The sequence below is a fragment of the Thermobia domestica genome, chromosome 12, assembly GCF_964235325.1.
Source record: "Thermobia domestica chromosome 12, izTheDome1.hap1.1, whole genome shotgun sequence".
Classification (NCBI taxonomy): domain Eukaryota; kingdom Metazoa; phylum Arthropoda; class Insecta; order Zygentoma; family Lepismatidae; genus Thermobia; species Thermobia domestica.
The window spans coordinates 88,348,229-88,366,216 of NC_137465.1; the positions used below are offsets into that span (position 1 = coordinate 88,348,229).

The following is a 17,988-nucleotide window of genomic DNA, read 5'->3' on the forward strand; positions in this document are numbered from 1 at the left end:
GACTGTTAGACAAGATATAATTCTAATTTGGATATTGGACTTATTTTTAATTTATTTTCCACATTCCTAATACTGATACAATAAATCATTTTTCAACCAAAACTGCTAAGTTTTATCTTAGACAGAAAACCAAGAAGAAAAAAAAATGAGTACAACTTAACAAATATACACAATTCTTTTGAAACTTGGTAACCGTTTGCATTAAAAATGTAAATAATATGAAAAAAATACAAAACATGTTACAAGACTGCTTTTTTTAAATGGAAAATTTTGTAACTACCATGTAGTTCTTTAGTGTCAATACCTACATCACAATAAATGTGTTTCTTCCTACGTTTCATAAATAATACGGAAACATGCATAAAATAAAGCTTAGAAGATTGAACTGAATTAGTGTTTCGCTATGTTAACTGAATTTTCCTTATCATTTTATTATTATTTTTCAAAAAGCTTTTTGGAGTTGGTAGTGCGTATTTCTTATGTCATTTAATCTCTCAATTTTTTTTCTTTCTTTCTAAAGTGTACCGTATATAACGGAGTACTGAAAAGTTTTCAGAATAGTTTTGCAGCTCGTGAAGTTTAAGCTAGAATGATTAAACACCACCAAGCAATTCCTCGTACATCCTTTGTGAGTCAGTGCCCTAAGCGGCTTTGTCCTAGGAAGTCGCATTTAGTTTTTAAGCGTATCTTCCCCCAGTTATGCGCTGAGCAACAGCGAAATTGAAGGTGACGAAATTTATGAAACTAGGTAAAGCTAGAAAATCTGCTTCAGAAACACATGAAATGTTGAAGTCAACATTTGGAAAAGATGCTTTAGGCCATGGTCAAACGTAAGAGCATGTTAAAAGTGACAGAACATCGGTTGAAAATAATGTCCGTTCAGGATACCCGTCAATCGGCATAGGATTTTGTACCACGAAGAGAACATGGGAGGATTACTGTAAAGGCTGTGTAGAGACTTGCTGTAAAGACTGTGAAAAAAATTATACTACTAACTTTCCATCGGATTTACCCAACTCTGCACCGTGTAACATTTTCTTCTTCTTCAGAATGGAAATCAACTTCAAGGGCCGAGGATTTAACAGTATACAACACTCAAGCGAAACTGCCATCACGAAACACACGAGTGGAAATATATGCAAAAATTAAACGTGATCTTCTAGCACAAAGTCGCTTAAGCATTGACCACCAAGTGATGCACGAGGAGCCATCTGCCGGAATTTTACTGTACAGACACTGCGGAAACTGAGTACCCCATCATACACATGACATTATTTAACATGATAAACGCAAACAAAAATTTACATTAAATGCCCACACAGACTGGATTACAAACGACACAATTTCACGACGAATATTTCCGTTAGAAGTAATTATTATTATTTTACATTTTCTGAAATTATTTTCTTGGTACAATATGCATTATTTGCATCTAACAATAATACGAAAGTATTTGCTAAGCAGTAATAAGACTTGTAAGAAAAGGCACAAGGACAAATAAAATACTTAAATACAAGGGACAATAATTAGAACCATCGTTAGCGTAACGTTTCGTAACACATAATATAAACGTTACAATACGAAAGAATATCAACTGATTCATGTTCTATCATAGGTTCGCTACATGTTTCCGTACCTATCTCTTTTTAAGAGTTAATGGCATTTGATTTTCGCGACGTCACGCCTGTGGTTTTCATTCCTTAATAGTATTCGATTTCTCCTAGAAACTTTCCTTATTTTTATAAGTTTAAAATAAAATGAGGAGACAAAATGTATAACAAAGAAATTGGGGCAGCTCCTGAAAGTATCTACATTTTAAGGAGTAAAAATTTTGTTAGTGCACCAAGGATCAGAACAGGAATCGTCAGGCTGACGTCCTAGATTCAATCTTACGTCCAATAGCATATTTTCAACTCTAAAATTAGAACAAAGTATAGTTTGAACTCAGTAAAGGTTATAGTAAATGGTTTATGTAATTCAGTGAGATTTTGAATGAAGAAATATTATGACCACTAGCAATGTATTTGCAATCAATAAAAGCTATTCTTTTCGACGCACGACACATCATACTACCATATAATATTAATCGGAATTTAATGGCATCATATGTTTTTTTCTTAAGACGGACACCTTCCCAAGATACGGTTCTTGACTTTGACACATTTATATTAGAATTACAGAAACCTATTAAAAACTGCTTTCATAAATATCTTTTTAGTAATTTAAACTTAGTGTCACATGACATCCTTCCCAATTAAAAAAAATACTTAGAATTAAAGATGGCAGACAACGATTTACCTTCCTTTCTCGCAATATTGTTTAACTTTTGTTTTAAACCCATTTCGGTAACACTAAATCCTTTTCATTAGCAAATCCAAGTTACATTCTTATAAAGGAACCCGAACCCATACAAACTTTTGCGACTGGGTACACGGATTCCTTTTCCAAAGCGGTTTTATATATATCGGGTGTAAGGAAAAGGTAGTACACGCAGACAGACTTGATTCTACAGCTAAAACGATACGAAAATGTCTTTATAAAGTTGTCCTTTAAGGCCCCCTTTTGGAAGGGAGAGACCGGTAAACTTTGGTCGATATGGCAATATCGCACGGGTTGTCCGTAACAACACTTGATAGCAGCGACTTTGGAATGGTGTTTATCGTGGAGTAGAGGAAAGTGCCGTACTTCAAACGAAGGTACCTAACTTCAAAGCTCTTTGTCATTTTTCTTTTTCTTCTTCTTTTTTTAAAATAAAAGTATGGAATATCGGATGCAGCAAAAGGTCTGAAATGTGGCGGGAAAATGTGAAGAGATGAAAACGTACATTTAAAATGTCAAATTGAATAAATGTCGTACAAAAGGAAGCTTTCTGTGCCCAGATCATGACAAAACATGCCGTTTCAAATCTAGCCATTTTGTTGTTAAAATAAAAAAAACTGATTTAAAAAACCTTAGATAACGAAGAAGTTTAAACTAAACTCCAAAGCCGAAATCACGTGTTCCTACAGAGTACCGCAAGGTGTTACCTCATAGTCCAAATTTTACCTGTCTGTCACTTCAAAAGGGAACCTCGAAGGACAAAATATCGTAAGACATTTTCGTTTCATTTCAGCTGTAGAGTCAGATTCTGTCCAAGCTGTGCGATCTTTTCCTTACACTCGATATGTAACCTTTTTCTATTCCGAACAAAAAATCTGTATAAAATTTACATAGAACCAACCATGTTTTTTAAAAGTTTAGTTCCTACTTCGGTGGCCATAGGACCATGCAGGCAAAACATCTAGTAGTACAGGAATGTATGCTTCATTGCAAATGCTTTGCTAGTGGATATAATATTGTTTGACTGAAAATCACATGGATTAAGAAACATTTTCTTATGCTCGAGCCCTATTACGATTATGTTAGAAAACACTGCCCCACATGCAACACAAAATCATACCGAAACAGAAACATATATGTTGTCATTATCGATTATCTTATAATACGTAGGAGGCCCTGCAAAATTCAAATTTACTGGTATGCAGATCCACTCTTGCGTGAAAGACAAATGATATGCACAGTAGTGACTGTCATAGCCAACTGTTTTCATTTTCTTACATAGAAGGAAAATGTGCGACTCTTCGTCTAACAAAATTTTTTTTTATATTATAAAAGTTTAAACCATCTTCATGCATTTCGAACGCTACCATGCAACACTTGAACACAAATCCGTTGTATATGCACCAAGCTACTGACCGACAAAGTTTCAACAACGAAGGAGGTAAACACATTGAAAACAATGGAAAATTCTGATCTTGTGAAAGGTATATCTTTGCTCCAGGTCCAATTTCTTGTTGAATATGAAAACCGTTTTTCTGAAAGAACTTATAACATATCTGCAATTGGTGTTTCAAACCTATAGTTTCTAGAACATTCTTTCGACAATAAGCAATACGGGCCGCAATCTTGGACGGTTGGTGTTTGGATTCATACCTCATACACCATGTGAAAACAAGTGGTCCTATATGTCGCATTAAACGTGGATAGTGAACCATATGATGATGCTTAGGTTTTAATGTATCCTGAAAAAAAGATTTGTATATCTCATGATGTTCTTCAATTAATGTACAAAGTAATTCAGAAGTGTTTACGTGAATAACTTTTGATGTTAATATGACTGTTATTTCTCTTAGCAGAATATAAAATTTCCAAACGATATTTTCCTCGGGGATTAAGTCACCCATTATCAAACCAAAGTACCTTATGAGAAATAACATTTCAGCAGCAGACAAGTTTAATTTATTCTTTTCAAGATTTTCAGAAGATAAAGGTGCCGGCTTATTTACGTCATCTGACATGCTTGCAAAGGCCGAAATCCTACTGTTTAAAATATCCATTGTGAAAAGACGTGTTTCGTTGATGTAGTACTTCAAAATATGCATCATATCATAGTTCCCCACCCCTTCCAAAAGATCATGCATCACGTCCACACTGTAATTTTTGGTAACATGAAAACTCGGCAACATGTTCCAAGTGCTATTCTCTTTTACTCCTGTCTGTGAAGCATCTCCGAGAATTACATGTAGTTCATAATTCTCAACGTCCCGCAAATTCCGGACGTTTTCTCTTGACTGCGCCTGTAAATCTGATTTTGATGTAAGGCAAAACCTGCAAGGGTACTTAGCAGAAAATGACTCTGTAAAGCCAAGAACGGAATTCAATCCAAGATTGTCACCTGTAATAACACACAACTTAAAATAAATCTGTACTTCTAAACCATTATACATTACACATATACCTTCACATTCTAGGAAACGCAACTCTTCAATAAGAATTGAAAAGGTTGCTTTATTACCGAAAGTTTTTCTATCATTTGAATGAAAGAGTAAGGCGAGAAATATGTTCTCTAGTTTCGCGAAAAACTCCGGTGGAATACATGCAATTGTATAATAAACTACCCCTATCTTTTTTGTACCAGCATGCCCACTTAAAGGATTGTTAATTTCATAATCGTCAAAGTAAAGAAATAAAGGTAATATCAAACGATCATCAGAAACCCTTACCTCGTTTCTCCAATGCAGTCCTTGCACACTACTGAAAAGTACTTCAGTCTCTTGTTCTGCACTGTTCTTGAAGTGGAGTAACGTTGACAGAACATTCGGTAACTCCAAAAATCGTTTAAGCATTTTTCGCATAGGCACAAACTTTCCAAGCACTTGTAGTGTTTCCACCGAAACCTCGCCTTTCTTTCTCTTTGAAGATAATTTCTGTCCAATAACATAATCAATTGGTTTTATCAAACTGCCCATTGTCTCTAACATGCCAAGTCGCCTATATTCGGTTTCCAAGCTATAAAATGGACTGGACATTATACTAAACATGTTCATTACTTCAGTTACTGTATTATCATCAACATGATTTCCTCGAAGCGTTTGTAGAATTTTCTCTCTTAGCAGTTGCATCACACTACCGCCCATAAACCCGTGTACCCAGTCGCAAAGGTTTTGTATATGAGCTCTGGTTAAGTTACATTGACTATACAGTTTAGTAATAAAAAGAAGGGCTTCCTCCTTTACAGCCTCACGGTAATCTTCAAGAGAAAGGCTTTCCACAGAAGTTTCAATTGGTATATCACCATTATCAGTCAACTGTCTCTCAACATTGATGTGACACACCTCATTTTGGTATCCACGAAAAGGCTGGTTCCCATCACCACCCGTACTTGTTCTTTCGTGTTTCAGCAAGTGTTTGCGGAATGAATTGGCGTTATCAAATTCGCGTCCACACAATGATTCCCCACAACGAAAGGGGCTCATGGCACCTAATTTGTGACAAAATTTTAAATGAAGTAACAGAGACTGACTCGTTCTTAAGTCACTATGACAAACAAAACACTTAGGCATCTTCTTACAAACTAAAAAGAACGTATATACATGAAAAAACTATTTTACAAACTAAATGATTAACGGAAAACAACCTTTCCCGCCATTACACGGTACTAGATCTTTGATATTTCAGAGATAAGCGTGTTCACTGAAGGAAAATTCTTGTCGCAGTCATTTTCAACTTTGTACATATGTTTCTGCACAAATGTCCACACCTGTTCCGATTCCTTCGGATATTCTGCATCCAGTACTTGAAACGACTTGAATGTGCTATCGATTGCTTTCAGTGGAGTTTCAACTCTGTAGAGATTATCCTCAATACTCACGTAGAAGGCTTGAGGTTCATCTATTTTTGAAGCGACAACGACGGGCATGGGCTGCACACTACATCCAAAGCGCTGCATCTTTAGATGATGCCTTTCTAACTCTGTTTGAAGATCGGACGCTTCCTGTAAGTCATGTACACAGAATTATTATCACGTTACACACCTATTAACACGTTATCAAATTCCAAAAACTACAAATACACGTATAATTAAAATGAGCTTGTATTTTAAACACGAGGTGCACCAATAATATATATAGCAATCCAATTAAACTGCTACCAACTGTTTTCAGGCATTCTTCTATACTAGAAATGTAATGTAATGAGGTCATAATTGACGCGAGTCGCTTCTACGCGATATGAAATGTCTTGAAAACTAATATAGGTTAATATGACAGTATTTCGAATGTATTATTATACCCCTTGAGTTGTACATTTTTAATACCGTTCATTGTGTTTGTATTATCCGATGCAATTAAGAAAAGTTCTGGAAAAATTAAGTAAAGTTCCTTAGAGGAATCTACCCTTTAGTATAAGGTTTGAGAATAATCACAAAGAAAACAATCTGAATTATTGCACTTATAAACTTGACAGTAGTTACGTGAATAGATAACTGCGACATAAATAAAATTGTCCTAAGCTTACACTTAATGGTTTACATTTACAGTAATAAATATTTCAATTAAATGTGGCAAACTTGGAATCACATCCAGACATAAAGTAAGCACGGATATTTTAAAGATAAAATAAATTTAGATCCTGTACGTCAATGACCGCAATTCTTGACGTTACAAATCTCCAGGAAGAAGAAAGAAAAACCTTTGCGGAAATTTGAAAAGCAAGGATGCTACAATATTAATGAATTAGTTTTTAAAATAATGATCGCGAAAAGGTTGGTGCCGTTTCCCTACGTGCTGTTTAGTATTTTTATAAGATTGATATTACACACATATCATTACCTCGAGTATAAACACTTCTTACTTATTTATGCCATAAAATGAAGAAAGGAGTGCTATCATAGTTCCAATATTTGAAGGGTTGAATGAAGAACATTTTTAAAGACACTGGGAAAAAGCTGTTTTGAGCCAAGTAAACATTTTATCCATGACCATAAACATATTCAACCTCTACTTATGTTTTAGAAAGTTTACATAGCATTCACCGAAAGTTTTACAGCATTTTTACGTTTACTATTGTTATTGGAATATAGGGTTTCATCACGGGAACTTCATAAGGCATAAACCGACAGTGGAACCGAAAATACGAATAACATCCTAAAATCCCCTCCCCCTTCCTCCCGGGAAATCGAACGCAGTCGCCCAACAAAGGAGATAAGTGTACTAGCAACGAAGGAGTAACTTTTAGGTCGGCCTTAAGTTCGTCACGTTTGAGGAATGTCGTCCCTCGGAGAGCACACAATCCGAGAGAGGGGAAGCAAGAAAGGAATGGATGGGGAAGGAAGCGGTCTGGGACCTGTGTGTTAGGTACCATCCCGGCATTTTTAGCATCGTTCACTGTGTTTATATTATCCGACGCGATTAAAAAACAAAAAAAACTCACTCAACCCAGGAAAAAACACTCAGGATGATTGGCCTGAAAAAGCTGTTACACTTCTTTGATCGAGTGATCCCACCGGGAATCGAACCCAGAACCGCTCGCACCAAAGGCGAGGGCGTTAGCGACTAATAAATATTGTGTTTTGGGCCATTCCACGCGAAAGTGAGCCTGAACCCAAATTTTCGAAAACTGTTAAAATCAATGCATTTTTACGTATATATGAAGTAAATAGAACGAAATTTACTTTTTCACAAACAAAAACTTATTTATACTTAGAATTCACGTAAAATTTTAAGTCTAAGTTGTGAATTTGTAACATGTCAGCTGTGAGGAAAATTCTTATTCTTGTTATCGGCAACATTTTGCGGTATAATGTGCATGTTTGGCTGAAGTAACTTCGAGCTATTCAAGATGCTTCTTTTTGCTACAAGCTGCAGTTGAAATAGTGTTTACAGGATAAAAATTGTTTATAATATCATTAAAGATATAAACGTCAACTTGAGTGTTCTGCCCGTGACAGAAAACTACCAAAAGTTATTGTACTGAATTACTAAATTTGTGAATGTGGTTCGTACTTAGTAGAAGTAACAATTTTCACGTGTACTTCACATTTACCAAATTTTGGACTAATTCTAACAATATATTTCGATTTATTTCAATTTGAAAACTTGTCCTGCCCGTGACAGTGGGCATGCCACTGGTGGGATAGTTTGTGTACATTGGTTATTCACGATAGAAAATTATTCCATGTGTACTAAAATAAAGTTTTCTAAGCATGAACATTATTTACTTAAATAGAGGATTATGTATTACTGTCAGTATGATGTTTTAACTTAAAATAAATGACATAAATATTATCATTAGTGTCACCTTTCTGTTCGTTTCAAGGGAGCAGTAGATGGGATTGAAGTACGTACAAAACGGCCAGTATGGAACTTTGTGAAACAAAACAAAGTAATTGTAGAATGTGCTGCTAATTTCGTAGCAGCTTTAAACTCTTCGTTTCAAAATATATCTGTTTTACTACTATTATCAGCAGAATTAAAAAAAAAAAAACGTTTTAAATAAAAGACGGGAAAATGCTCTTGTCAATTGAATGTCCCCAATCAAAACAGTTATTCCTGCAATTTGACAGTGAAAATTTGGTAGTTTTCAAACTTTTAAATTAGAGCTTCATCCGTATAAAATCTTTAAATTTCTAACAGACTTTTATTCAGATTCTGAAAATGGTGACTCCAAAAGCCATGAAGGTATCCTGAGGGACGACTTACAAGGCTTGTGCATGTTAACAAGGCTTGTGTTAGACCAGCTGTTGAAGATATAACACAATAAACATTTTTGTTGATGGAATTTTTCTCTAGTTGACAGAAAAAGAAAACATAGACATGCAACTATCGCACAAAGCCCAGTAGAAGAGGACGAAGAAGTCAAGGAAATTCGTATGAAAACCGTAAGCGATTGCGGTAAAATTTTCAAGACTGTTGAAGATGTGTCTTACGTGCATTTCGATTAAATAATACCTTTGATACCAGCAGTGCTGTGCTCTGGGGGGGAGGGGGCGAGCGTGGTTACGGCCCCGGGCGTCAAAGTAAGGGGGCGCAAAGTTCAGGAGGAAAAAATTATATATATATATATATATATATATATATATATATATATATATATATATATATATATATATATATATATAAAATGGAAGGAAAACAGTATTAAAAAGTGCTCAAAATTAAGGAAAAGCAGAGTTTATTTTTGAAAATTTTCTTACGCATCGCGCCAACCATGGTGACGCTTTGCGGCTGGTCTGTCGATCTCACTCATATTTACGGGGGCGCCGTCGCGACACGTCGTATACTCTCGCCCCGGGCGCTGATTTTCCACGGCACGGGCACTGGATACCAGCACCTATTTTGTATACTGTTAGACAGTGTTTTGTACGAATTTCCCTACAAGGTGGGTGTAAATGGGCAAATAAAACCATTTCCTAAAGTGTAGGTCGTGAGAAATAAGTGTACGACATATTATTATTTTTATGTGGTAAAAGCGAGCCTCAACTAAAGTAAATATAATTATTTATGTAAAATGCTATAACAGAACAGCAGAAATTAACTAATTTTCCATTTTAGTTCATTTTTAAAATCATTCTTATTGAGATGTTGTGTGTTGATTCACACGGTGTCCTGCCCGTGACAACCATGTGTCCTGCCCGTGACACAGTAAAGTTTAGTTTATTCATTAAATAAATATTTGGCAAATTTCTATTATGTGAAGTTTGTTTAAAAATTTCATCATTTATACATTTCCGTTTAAATAAAAACATTTTGAGCTAAGAATTCAGAGAGTTTTGTAACACTCTCTTGGTGTGTCGAAAGTCACTTCTCTTTTTTGTCCCCACCCGTGACAAACATTTAGGAATTAATATTTTCTACTCTAAACAGAAAAAAATACTGGAAACATCAGCTACATATACTCCTTAAGTCTGTACTGCTCATATATCATACAATTAGCAGAATTTATGTTGTACTTTTAGAAATATACAACTTTAAAGCATCAAAAATGTAGTGTAAATGTCCTGCCCGTGACGATGGAATGGCCCTTTTCCTATTTTATGCATATTCCTTTCTATCTACACAACTTAGGTTCACGATATCTTCGTAAGATACAAATCGCGTCACATACACCGATATATGCTTTACTAATTGCATGAAGAAGAGTCATGTATATTGCAAAATATGGTTGATAGCTCACTCCACCAAGGGCGTGCTGTCCCGAGGGGGCCTTTTCTTAAACAAACTTTTTTGTTTCCATGTACTACCAATATGATCCTCTTGATATGGTATGGTAATCATATCAATTGAGTGCACATCAAAGATGGAGCGGGTCAGTGGCTATGGATCACGTGGGGATAATTTTGAGGATCTTGGGTTACATTTACATGTTCCACTGTTACGTATGACTACGCTAACCCAACAATAACAACTGACTCATTGTAGTCCTCAATATAACACATTCCACTTTGATCCACTCTCGACATATTCGGTCAGTAGGTCGAAGTAGATCAGTAGATCATGGTGACACGTGGTGAGTCAGAGTGGATCGTGGTTTGATGAAAATGGTGTTTGCTTACACAATATTTTTGTTTGAGCATAGCAGTTTTTCCAGAAAAGCTGATTTTTTTTTGTTTGTTTGTTTGTTCGATAAGGTTTCGTGCAATGTTCTCCATTCTCCAATCACTAATTAAATGTTAATGACATATTTCGTTGTAATCAAGTGTAGATATTAATACATTATATTACATAATGGTACATACTCTGACGTGAAAAAGGAATCCTTGCTGTGCCTCGTATTTGGAAGGCTTCCATAATCCACCTCCGTCTTTCCTTTTGATACACGTGGTCACAGATGGGAAATATCTTCCAAGAAGTATTAATATTACGACTGTTCTGGCATCTGGAAAAGAATGAAATATCAAGAACATTTGTAGGTAATTAATTTACGCTTATATAGCGAGGTCCGGAAGTGGGCGTACCTCTAATTGGTGTTTTCTGACGGTTTTTGGTTTTACCTACATTTGTTTGGTAACACTGCTTGGCCTTGTCTGGTAACATTCCTTTGCATTGTCTGGCAACATTGCTATCCATTTGTTTTCTGCTTGGTAACAGTTATCAGATCAGTTCCTGAATCAGACGTTTCCTGGCCGCTGGATTGGAAGAGGTTGTGCATCCAGCTCTTTGCCAGGCCTCCAAGAAGTCCCGATCTGACGATATCAGACAATGCTCCTTGGGCTTTCATGAAGCAACACGTAAGAAACACTCGATATCACACAACGCAGGAATTACGAGCAGCTGTGGAACACGCCTTCACCCTCGTTGACTCCGGAGTATCTCCGCAAAACATCTGCCAGAACTTTGTGCAGAACTCAGTTGTGTTATGACATGGATGGTGATCATACCTTTGTTTATGACTCTTACGACTTCAAGGTAGCTGTGTACAGAAATTCTACCATAACTAACACTATACTGTTGAAACTAAAGGGGGGTACGCCCACTTTTGGACCACTTTATACTAATTTATTTGAATGTAAGTGCTAACTTTCTTACTGCATTCATTCTCATACCTGCAGAGGTTTGCTCTGTGATACGCAATGAATACGGTATATTACTTTAATAATCAAAGAAAAAAGGAAATTACATTTTGTAAGCAATGGACAGCAGTCTGAAAAAAAACACACAAAAAGTATCATCTTTTGTAACTACACCCAGATTCGGCAAAGGGATAATGCGATGTTTCTTATATGCAAATATTGGGTCCAAATAATGGTGAAAACTAATCTTAATACGATACTTATCTATCGCCTATAAGTACGTGTATAAAAGCTGTACATGAAGTATATTATTTCAAGAACCAAAGGTTAAAGTCAACGTATGTATTTCTCTTTGGGAAGTTGCAACAGATACGGATAAAAAGAGAGAAATTGAACAGCTTAATGAATCAAAATAGACAATTAACAACAAGTTAAAGACTATACGCTGCGGAAAAGCTCTTTCGTCACAAATTCTAAACATTAGTTTCATTCATTGCTACAAAAGGGATTTCATATCTGCTTATTAACCCTACTGAATCTATCTTCTTCATATACTGTTATTCAAGTAAATACTGATTTCAGGGATGTAAACTGGTCACTGAAGTCAGTATTTCAGACTCTTTGGGAGATTAAACGAAAAATGTTCAATTACTATACAGCAGTTGAAATATTTCTCGTGATCGGAGCTCAAAAATGAAACAAAAGAATAACAGAGCTTTTTTAAGTGCTCGATATGTTGTCGATTTACAATTATCATTTATTTTTCTTCTAGATTTTGATTTATTCTGCTCGGACTTACGACTAAAAGGAGACAAGGGAAAATTGCCGGAGCAGCTGTAATTGATCTTTTCTTTGCTTACGGGAGTAGGCTGAACAGTGTTGCGTTTTAATAATTATAGTGAACAATACTTAATGAAATAATAAATAATGTGTACACCATTTCTCCACAGTCACAACTTACTTCCATGCACTTCCACCAATGGCGCAAATCGTCCCATAGCGTCGTCACGGTAGAGTTCCTAACCTTTGAAGCGACATCACGATCACAGCGCTGGAGATCCTCATCTGATAAATAGTACGTTTCCTTAAAGTGTTCCTTCAGTTTAGGATAGATGTAAAAGACGCTCTATGCAAGATCAGAATGAGGAAGAAGTAATACTGACTTGTGAATGGCGTTGTCCACAGAGTTTCTTCCCAAAGGTATACGAGCGGTACATCGAACACTAAAACACTAAAGAAGTTGAAAGTTTGACTGACGCGCGTCAGACCTGAGAATGGAGCCTTTCTTCACCGGAAAGGTGACCACCGACACAATATTAAAGCTTGGATACACTACACTCCATACAGCCCTGATCTTAAACTTAGTGACTTTTGCATCTTTCCTAAACTGAATGTACACTTAACCCACAATTTATCAGAGAACAATGTCCACCGTGCGATACGATTGTGGTGTTGCTCTATAGGCAAAGCATTCTACCGCGACGCCATTGAAGGTATGATGCGCAGTTGGAGAAGTGCGTGGAAGTGAAAGGTGACTATGTAAACAAGTAATGTTTCAGAACTGAACCCTACATGTCAATATGCTCTTGTTTTCTTCTTTTTCAAATTATGTTCACTATAACCCGATATATTAAACAACAAGCAAAAATTTTCAGCCCACCTTTGTAATAAAAGTGAGATTTCCGCAATCTGAAATACGGTATTATTATACACGATTTTGCTTTCGTAGTTCACGGTCTTAAGTCAGAGTTTTCATAAAATTGCAAGTTTTATTAATAATCTAACGAGTTTAGAATATATTTACAGCTGTTCTGGGACAGACTGTTAAACTGTTGTTACATAAATATTGAGAGACATCAATTTTTTGTTTAAAACCGTTGTTTTTGTGGCATACACCTTTCGCATACGGAAGTTCAAGTTATAGTAGATCTGAGTGCAATATTTTCTTTTAAGGGGAGGTCTACCCGCTTGCAAGTGTTTTAGGATCCCTATAAGATAACACGTAGATATTTCTATGTGAATATTTAACAAGATATTGCACTTACCGTCTCCAAATTTTCTATGATATTTTCCAACAGCAATACCTATATGTTCATGGTTTCTGTTTTTGATTTAATGCCCCAGATCAATTTAGATTAAGTATAATGTATACTTCCGTTTACACTTGGCAACGTAGAGGATAGAATTTCTCCAGGAATTGAGAGCTCTCTGCTGAACCTCTAGCCCTAATAGTCTTCGCGTCACGTGGTACTGATTTATGAGCGCTTCTGGCTAAAAACAAATGTTGTCTCTGTTTCTTTCTTTTTCTTTTTTTTTTTTTTTTTGTCAAAAACTTGTTTTGGGCAGCTTTGTCCTCAGTTTTGTCCACTGCCTCTATAGAAATAGCAGTTATACAATGGAGATCATTTCCAGATCTCATAGCAGATAATGTAACATTATTTGAAGAAACTCGAAGACTGACATACGAACCGCGTGACAATTTGGGGAGGGAATCTGGAGCGTTGCAATTTTGTGTTCTGAAGTCCGCCTTATCACACAAGACGAAATGACCATAAACAAGAGACTTGTGAAGGAAGAAGGAAAATGTTCTTAGTAATTGTTGTGTAGTATTCTTAGTGGTTGTGTAATAATAATAATACTGTATAAGGAAAAGGAATGAAGACGTACTAAAGGAAGCTAATGAAGGACGACAGATCATGAAGATAATAGGAAAAAAAAGAAACACTTGCTTGGACATGTTATTCGGTACTGCGATTGGATCACCGTGTTGATAGGGGAAAAGGCAGAAGGAAAACCAGGAAGTGGAAGACCAAGGATAGAAAAATCTATAAGTTTTACGTCCCACAGTTTTGCCTGGTAGGTTAAAGGAGCTAGTGATGTTGAGAAAAGAAGGAAATGCTGGAATGCAGAAAGTGGAAGGAAACAGGAGAGCCCCGAGAAAACCCCCACACATGGTGTTTGTCCTCCACAAAGTTCACTTGGTGCGAGCTGAGATCGAACTAAGGACCCCATGCATTAGAGGTGAACGCTCTACCACTGAGCCACCGCGGCCCGACCAGGGATAGATGCAGTTACGAAGAAGAGACCTTATCAAATTATAAAACAGCTCTCCCAGAGGAGAGAAAAGTTTTAAAATTTCCTTCTTGCGCATCAACCTATGATTGAAGTGAGAAAGATGATGATGATGATGATTATGATTATTATTATTATTATTATTATTATTATTATTATTATTATTATTATTATTATTATTATTATTATTATTATTATTATTATTATTATTATTATTATTATATCGAGAATATACTTCTGGGTTTCCTCCTTAAAAAATACACACACTATTTCCAATTATGGTTATCCTACTTTTTACAAATTTGTCTTTTTTCCCTCTGTCTTTCATTCCCATCATGCGATGGGCGGGCCATAGAAGGTGACGCCTTCTCTGTGGCCAGAGTGATCAAATTTGTCTAATTCAATATTGGTTTTAATAGTATTAGTTTTCAAGCTACATATATGAGTTCTTTGACTAACTGAATAGTGCACGCCCCTTCTGGCTCACTCGCCACTATTTAACATTAAATTTCAGATGCCTCGATATACTTGCATAAGTTTATTATTTCTAAAATAAACATTACGTAAACGTTTATTCAAATTGATATCAAGTTTTTCTGACATTTGTATATTACGCATATCTTTCTTAATTTTCATTACTCACATTACCCCAGAGAACGAACAAATTTTAGAGTTCTGGTTTGAACTTCTCTTACAATAATAAGCAAATATACAAGGAAAAAAATTACCATTATTGACGATGCGGAGGGGAGGAGACTTTCTGGTCTAGGAAGGAATGTGTCTGGATGCAGAGCAGAGGTCTGCACGGGCCGGAATTTTCAGCCCGGGCCCGGCCCGTGAATTTACAATGTGAAGCCCGACCCGAGTCCAAAATATGTCTTAGCATTTAGGTCCCGAGCCCGGCCCGAGCTTGTGATAATCAAATGAGCCCGAAATAAGCCCGAATTGCAGAAACTTAATTATTAATGCAAAATTGTATTTTTATTTACAGTAATTCGAGGTTTGATTTTGCAGTTGTGTTTTAAAGGCCTCCAGAAAGAACGGTGCAATTTGTATCGTTTTACACTATATTTACAAAGTTAGGCCCAAAATGTCCGAGAAATATGGTTGTATATTTAAAAATTCACAGCCCGAACCCACGGGCGTCATTTAGGGGGACAGGGAGAGGCATTTGCATCCCCTGAGTTTGAGATTTATATAGATTTTATCAATAGAATAGTAGTAAATCAGTGAAAAACGCGAAATTTTACATATATCAAGGGGTCTTGGCCCCCCAATCCAAATCTGAAATGACGCTACTGCCCGAACCTCTCCCGGACCCGAAGTGATACATTCTTTGTAGGCCCGAGCACGTGCAGATCTCTAGTGCAGTGGCGTTTCAAGTGGTGGGCGACAGCCCACGGCCTTGCATCTTGAGGGACCTCGCAAAGACCAACGAGCCTAAATCGATTTGGCACTCACTTTTGTCGATGCAACAATAGAAACAAATATGAATTCGGACTTATTTACAGAAAAACAATACATAAGGCTTCAAACTAACTTTTCATTTATTTGTATATATTAGATCGCTAGCATACGCGACAGGCGGCGAGTTTATTTTAAAATTGCAATAATGAATGTGTATAAGTCTCTATCGTTGAGATGAATTGTTTTCGATAAATTTTATTATAATTAGCAATTTTTAAAAAAGGGGGCAGGAAGGACTCGTAAACCTTATTCGCCTTCTGTGCAGATGGTATGGTAAAAATCAATACTGGATAATGAAAGTGTAAGTGTAAAGGCTAATATGGAACAGAGAAACAAAAGAGAACTTCTTCAGAAGGGAATTGGGAGGGGAGGGGATGAGAGTACAATGCTGTAACACTTAAAATGCGTCTTGATTTGTATACTTCAAAAAACTTTTCTTATTAGATTACGCAATTTCTAGTTTCTTACTCCGATTATTCAAAGTATTCAAATGTTCTCGGAGGGAGTGACCGCCCCTCCCTTTAATCCGTCCGTGGTGTCATTCGTTTGGCTTTTCGCTACTAATTCAAAATGCTTTCCGAAACAAGTTGTCTTCTTGTGACAGCAGGGGGTGGAAGAAACAAAAAACCGTGAAAGGAAGAAAGAAGTGGTTTTGGGCTCTTCCAGTCCAGACCATTCTAACCACTGAGAAGTGAGAATCACAACTTGATTTTTCTGGTAAGAGCGTCCTTTTTAAAGCAGCTAACAAGCAAACAGATGGTCAGCCCTCTTCCCTCTGCAGCATACTTTTTATTCTCTGTTGCCAAACTTACTGAAGAATATATTGCAATTAATCTAACGCATGTAACGTAAATTGGAGACCGTGGTTGGATTTATATCGGTCTTGTCTATTTGTATTAAAAATTTTAAGTCATTACCTACAATACTTTGTTAGAAATTACCATATTAAAATTTACATGTTTTCAAATGGGAAGTTAGAAACATAAGCGAAGAGGTAGAAGATCCCCTTAATAAGAAAAATAATTACCTTCCCTGATGCTCTCCTGCAGCAAAAGTTCTACTAATGTGGCTCCGTCATTTGTTGTTTATTTGGTCGTGGTAAGTATATGCTGAATCTTCTTTAAGTCTGCATTCTACGTTGAAAAAAATGTTATATCTTTCCCAGGATATAACTGGCCAAAATCAATGTCGATCTGAAAAGTAAAAGAAATTGTTGTCACATATACCTAACGCTGTTTGATGATATAATGTTCTATGCTTTCTTCTCTTTATACAAAAGTTTGGTAGTATAGTTTTCTTTGAAGTTCATTAAATAATCTTTGTTTCAACAGAGCGTTTTTAATCAAGTTATGAACATCAATGGCATTCACCCCACTATAGTATCCATTTTCAGAAAATACTATGTCTGATTGAAAAAGAAATCCCAAAGTAGGCATGTAAAAAACAATTACTTAGAGTGGAACTGATAAAATACACGCAAATATAAAACAAACTTCCAAGCGCTTTCGCATTTATGGAGTCGTCATACAGGGACGCAAAGACGAAAGTGTAATAAGAAATAGAGAAATACACAAGGACCGCGCCTATACCAATAGTGATTTCTCCACAAGGTTCTCTACTTT

General features: G+C 36.2%; 1 protein-coding gene across 1 annotated transcript in view; it reads left to right on the forward strand.

The window, feature by feature from the left end:
- Positions 1-17,988, forward strand: part of LOC145666021 (putative gonadotropin-releasing hormone II receptor) — a 683,846-nt gene that overhangs the window by 349,828 nt on the left and 316,030 nt on the right. The gene's annotated exons all lie outside the window — the stretch shown is intronic.